Source organism: Pagrus pagrus (assembly GCF_965226575.1).
Source record: "Pagrus pagrus genome assembly, chromosome: 17".
Classification (NCBI taxonomy): domain Eukaryota; kingdom Metazoa; phylum Chordata; class Actinopteri; order Spariformes; family Sparidae; genus Pagrus; species Pagrus pagrus.
This window is the reverse complement of record NC_140201.1, coordinates 10,915,703-10,922,764: the sequence shown is the minus strand read 5'-3', so window position 1 is coordinate 10,922,764 and position 7,062 is coordinate 10,915,703.

Genomic DNA, 7,062 nt, shown 5'->3' with positions numbered 1-7,062 from the left:
TATAATGACTTGTATTTTGCTTTTTACCTGAGTTAACTTCACGTTTCAGTGGAGGAACTTGATATTCTTATACGACAACATAACTATGATATGAAAGTGCAAGACTTTTTAGTCTTTAAGTGTCTCTGGGCCTCCAATAGTTTACAAAATAGTAACAGAGGCAGTTTAATTTACTAAACTTATACTTTAACACTGCTCTTATCAATGTTTTTATAATAACAATGGGTCAGATGACATGGGTTCCTTGTAGTGACAAACCCCCTGAGAATTATAACACGACTCTGAAGTTCACTTCAGCCCTCAACTGGGTGTTTTACCCTCTTTCAGCTCATTGTTTTGTTGTTAGTGCTAACAATAACAGTAACTTCTTACTGCACTTCAAAACACAAGTTGGCCAAACACGACTCCATATGAATGATAATGTTTCCCCTATTTTTTCTGTATGTCAATGCATTGTTTACAGCTTGTTGTGCCATAATGACAAAAAAAAACATTGCCGGTTTAGATTTACAAAACTTAAAGTTTTGGCTTAAGTTTAAACAAACATACAGTCATGATTTTCCCACGCCAGCAAATAGTTGAAAAATGTTCACTGAGCCGATATAAAACATTAGTAAGTAAAGTTAGATAAGAAACTTGTGAAAACAGAAGAAGTAAGCTTGTATTATGAGAACAGCAGTGGCTGCTAGTTCACAGAAAACAGAAGCTTCTGCCCCAGTGAGGATAAATCAGTAACATTTAATGTTAGTATAATACTGTACAGTCTGCATGATTGGAAAATTATTCTTGGTATTGGCAGAGTTAACAATGGTAATGGTTGCAGCCTGTTTGGATTATTCATAAGGCTGAAAATAGTCATATTATTTTACAGAAGCCCAGACATCAGACAAATGAGTCCCTCTTTCCTAAGAGTGGGAAACAGTGAGGAGAAGGAAACGGCTCGGGAGGAGACTACACAGACTGGATAGTTTCAACAAAGTTTGCACTCACCTCATTTGACTTTATATAAACTGGCTCTGCATGTTGTTCATGTGGTGTGTGACGGTTTTGGCATCAGGTTTCAAATATGACCTCACCCTTGAATTGATGACCAAGTAGGTATGTCTGCACGATATAAATGAGTTCACAGCAAAATCAAGTTAAAAGTTGTTAGTTATTAGTTGTTACACTTTTTAAAATCTGAGACGTACATGAACTTATTTTTTTGAATGTTTTAATACTTTCTTTATCAAAGAGTTATAGCTACAGGTTCATCTTGCTTAGTTTGGTTCCTACATCTCTAGTGTTTGATCTATAGAGCCAGTTAATTCTCCCAAAGTCAACCCCAGTAGTAACAAAATCAAAGAGTGTTGTATTCAAATCATTTAAAAAGAATACTTATGCCTTTCATACACATTCTTCAAAGTAAATAGTTTAGGTGAATTTAAGCTTAAAGGACAAGTTCACCAAAAATGTCGTTATCTAGTCATCGTCATGCTGACAGAACGGTCAAGTTTCGTAGGCAACAAAACACTTCTTGAGCTTCATAGCAAAACAGTGCTGCAGCATTCTCCTAAACAAGTGAACAGAAACATAAAATGGCCTCATAAGCTCGACTGGTGTAATTCAATTCAGTCTCCAGAAGCCCCAAGAGCCAAGACTGAATAAAAAGATGTCATTTTCACCTTTTTTAAGCCAAAATCTGAGTTACCTAATTTTTGGGTGCATTCATCCTTTAAATATAAGAATGTTTAAGGAGGCTTAAGGGACCTATTTGTAAGAAAAAAATACTTTTGGGTCTCACTCCCAACTCGTCAAAAACTGATGTTTTGGGATGGTGGCCGACCCGTCCATCCCAAGGCACCAGTTTTTTCTCACTGAGTCTTTATGTGACTGAAGTTTGTTCGAAGTTCGAGTTAGAAGTCATGGCCCCATCTAAGGAATATCTGAAGTATCTGTAGCCTAACATTGCCGTGTATTGATAAACCAGCGGTGCTGTCCGTGGTGCTGGAGTAACAGATGCATTTGTTTAGCATTTTTTGCACTTTTTTTGCAGTTTTGTCTTGATTCTATAATATTCTCTATACTATATACTTTATATATATAAATTCACTTTATACCACAAATACTAATTTCTGTCCTAAATTCTGTAACTACAGAATTTATTTGATAAATAATTACTTAAAGCTGCTCTGTGGAACATCTGTGCATAAAGTCCCATCCTTTGGACTGTCCCACAAAATCCAACCTGAGATCTTCACAAACAGCCTTGTAAAAGCAACTGAGAGAGACGGGGCAGGTCTAATTTTTCAATCCATTCACCTGTGGCCAATAAAAAAGTGATTAATACATGTAAATTGCTACAAATTGTTACATAGAGCCCCTTTAAAATAAAATAGAACAGATTAATGAATATCTTCCTACTGGAATTAGGTGGAGAAGTCATTAAAACATTTAGACCATCAAGAAGGGAAAGACAATGTACTGAAAATATAAGTGAACAGTTCAGTACTTGCAGAAAAAAAGTCAAAAGCAGCAACTAAAAGATTGATGATTAGTCATAAATTTGATCGTTGCACTGGGAGGATCTGGCTTCATGACTCAGTATTTCTGAGATCGTGGTTACAGCCTAATTTTAATTGTATTTCTCACTTTTAAGAGCTGCCACACATCCAGCAACACTTACCCTTAAAATAGCCCTTCGTAGCTATAAATACCCAGTTTTATCTGTATCAAAGGGAAGCCCAGTCTCCTGTACAGCACATTTATCTGTGATATACGAGCGCGGCTCTCTATGAAGTCTCTTTTTCCTCGCTGGTTAGCCAGCAGTATTGATTTACTTTAAGACTAACTTTACTTGTTGCCAGATCTCCAGCTGGAGAAGCAACTAACTTTGTTGCCAGGCTGTGACACAAAAAAAACGATGTGTCACAGATAATATAACTGAGTCAAAATCTCACAGAGGCTCTCTAAACCCTAATTTCTGGTCAGTAGCATCATGCAGAAAGCATGGCAAGTCGTCGGTTTGGCCAGTTAGTGGATGAGTGCAGCAGTTTTCCCAGACTCGTCCCTCCTGAACCAGTTTGCCTCTGCCACTCTGCATCCAAGAGGGAATAAAAGCAGCCAGTCAGCGGAAACTGGGTTTTGAGGTTTTGCTTTTTATGGGAGGAAAAATGATTCAAAGGCTGGTCGCCTTCTTTCCTGTCATTGCGTGAGTGTTGTATGGATTTCAGTCTGGGGATTACAGCAAGGTGAAGTGTAATACTGGTGAAGTGGAACCTTTGTATTACTTCATTTGTCTTTAGTTTTTCCATACGCACGCACAAAGATTTATGGCCTCCTTAGCTTGTGCAGAGCAGAATGAGTTTTAAGAATGGCCGTCTTGTAATTTCCATTTTGTGGTGAGTTGACAGCATTTCTGGTAACCCAGTTAAATGAAACCACTGAACATGACTCAAGCAGAATTAAGAAGACATAAAAATAAACTGCAGGCTCTGTATTTTAGCTGAGTCACAGCTTGCTTCTCAGCCACGTAAACTAATGAATACCACCTGGAGGTGTAGGTTGCACGTGTCAGAGTCGAATTCACTCACAATGGTGCTATTCTTTCATATAAAAAAATCAGATGACAGTGTTTACTGTTTAGAGTACGTGCTTGTTTTCACCTGGTGCTGTCTCCGTCTTCACATGATGGACTGGTTTCAAGATTTCAGAAACTCACTCCTGCTACATCAGCGACATCATAACCTCCTTTATAGAAACAGGAAGGTTTGTGATTGCTCAAACATCTCCAGAACATCTGAAGACACTTTAAAACTAAATTTGAGTGTTGCTCCTGACTCACTTGATGATCTAAGCTCAGCTACAATATAATGATAGTGTCTAATTATAGGCTGGTTGTTTGAAGGCTGCTGGAAAATGTAACGCTAGCCTGTATGCAGGTTTGAGGCATGGCTTGCATGCATGTTGAACTATGTTTGGACTAATTTAGTCGCTCTTGGTGGATTCTTATATCTGACCTCAATGTGTTACGGTAAGGAGCTGAAGACGAACATAGATCACTGCTCTTACTTCTCCTTTTGGATCTTAATTCCCTCACCAAGACTTGATTTATGGGCTTTGTTGTGAATTAATTAACTCACTTTATTTGCCGACCTGTACTTCACAGAACAAAGGCTAAAATGCTAGTATATAAGGTAGCATTAGACATTTCAAAAATGTCTTTTAAAGGACTACTAACCTTTTGAAAAGTGAGGAAAGAGTAAATATATCATGTAACCATACAATAATGTAACTAAGTATATTACCAAGTATATTAGCAATAAAAATGTAAAGTAGCAGTAGTATTATATTATTGGATTATTACAATTATCAGTATTGATGCGTAGAAGCATTTTATTCTTGTAGCTGGACTTGGCAGAGCTGATTTTAACTATGTTATATACTGTAGGGAAGTTTAATTTGCACCAGTACATCATGTTTGATAAAGTAATCATATGTTTTGTGTGTAAAATAAATGACTAATAAACATCATCTGCAATGTAACCAGTAACTAAAGCTGTCAAATAAATTCAGTGGAGTAGAAAATTACAATATTTCCCCCATAAATGAGGTTGAGTGTAAACAAAAAAGCAACATAAAAAGGAAATACTGAAATCACCTCACATGATCTTTATCATCGGTTATTGCAGATGTTCAAATTTATAATCTTTGTCTGAGACTTCTCGTCCATGTTGGCCCAAAGTGAAACTATGTATGTGGCTAAAGCAGCGGCCAGTGTGGCCACAAGAGGTAATTACAGGATAACTACACACTGAGTTTCCTTTCCTCAAAGCTGGGGTTGGTAAGATTGTAGAAACCAGCAAAAGCCAGTTAAATTTTGAAAGTATCCAGCTGAAAAAAAACAACTCCCTCCCTGACTACACAGACGCCTGTGGCCCTGTAACTCTTGCTGGCCAGTGGTGAAATATGTTAGCAGCTAATTCGCTACGTTCAACGAGCTTTTGTAGCTTTTTTAGTCTAATAAATACAGAAATCAATAAATCAATTAAATGCCACAGTCATATAAACACAAGCGAAAAAAGCCGTCATGAATGCGCCTCAGTCCAAAAGGGCTACCCAGCAGGACAGCTCCTCCTTACTGCTGTGTGTGTGCATTGTGCTAGTACTGTTAGCCTCTGAATGAGTCTGTTGCTGCGACAATGGCTCTGTTCTCTGGGTCAGGGGCAGTGTGCTTTGTGCTACTGATTTAGCTAGCTGCTGGACAACAGGCTAGGGGGATGTGTATTGTGAGTGCAATGCATTGGTGCACAGAAAACACCTAAAATGATCACGATGAGTGTAAAAACAAACCTGTTAGTACTTACCAGCAAATATAAAATAAAAATAATAAAAATAAATAGTGTTCAGTTTTGCCATTGTTCACAATACCACCTGATACAAACACATGCAAACACCAAAGCAACGTGTCCAGAGATAGAAGCTGTGAGTTTTTAGTTGTCAATCATCTGATGAACTCAATTTGTGAAAGGGAGATTGGGTTATAAGTTATTTAGTCTTCATTTGAAAGCTAAAATTGCACTTGAACACAGCAGTTGAGAAAACAATCCCACCACAAGGTCCATTTAGTAGCTGTTCTTGAGCTTTGCACTTTATCACAAGATCTCCATCAGCAAAACATCGACTTATTTGCCCCACCTGAGGAATCCCTCCCCTGGATCGACCCTTTCTATCACTGAGGTGTCTGTGTTAAGGACGACCTTTCGTTTCCTTTTCATTTTGCCACCCAGCTGCTGAAGACTGATGACAGCGGTGAGGATGACGTTTAACAGTGAGCATTACTGCTGACTAGACTCGGTCAATCTGGGTCACTGTGACAAACCGAATCACACCTCTGATCTGGTCTATGAGCTTTGACGTTTCCTTCCCAGACAGTCCTGCTGGTACCTGGGTGTCAGATTCCTCAGGTGTGAAGCACCGACCACTCCTGTGGCACCGCAGGTCGTCCACAAAGCACCATTCACTCTGTCTGAGTGGGTAAAGCGGGCACCTGCTCTACAGCACCGAGTGAAGAGGTGAAGCTGTCAATATGCTTTGAACAAACTGCATGACAGATTGTTCCCTGCTCATTCTCTGCGGCTGTTTTTCCAGGTGTGTGGAGAGAGTGAGACGGTAGGCTGATTTAAATTTTTATCGTTCTCTTTAATCATTCATCAAACCACTTCCATCACCCTCTGTTGTACAAACAGGTGCATCATCATTAACGGCCTCCAGGAGAGAGTGTCCTAAAGTTTACACCGTCTCCACCACATGAAAATATGAAATAAATAAATATGAAAACGTGTTCAGTTTGTTTACTTGAAGATGACAGGACGCATTAGCATTACTAATTGTGGAAACTTGAGATTGCCGGTAGGCATGGGGAATGTTACATCACAGCACGCCAGTCAAATGCCAGCGTGGACAACTTAGTGTAAGTGTCAAAGAAAAATGGAGATAATGGGTTTTACCCAGATGTCAAAGGTGAGCCTGAGGATATTACACAGCTTATCTACAAGCTATGTCAAGGATTTGTGCCAGTGAAGGACACGCAAACCACAAGATTATTGTAAGTCTGTGCTTTCTCCCACAAAATCACAGCATCTGTTCTTTTTAACCTTATTATCCTCTCTTTAAACTCACAATCCAAATCGTATCCATAACATTTAGCGCTATGGAGCACAGAGCAGAGTTTTGGTGAGCAGGTATGAGCAGAACTGAGATGCAGGGTGTCAGATCCATGAAGAGAGAGAGGCCACAAACTGGTTTGTTATTAAGGGATCAGTGGGCGGACACGTTGTCCCACAAGAAACATCTATAAATGCACATTGAAGTGTAGATTCTTTAGCCTCTAATGCAAAAAAGGCTGTTAGATTAGGGTCAGATTTTCACTACACAATTATCGTTCCCAAAAGAGTATGGATGGGGGATGGGGAGGTTTTCAGGCACCTTTAAATTGTGACACACTGGATTGACTTCACTGGTCTCGAATCAAATGCTGGTGTCAAACACACCCTTGTAGATTGAGGTTGCAAATGGTGAAGC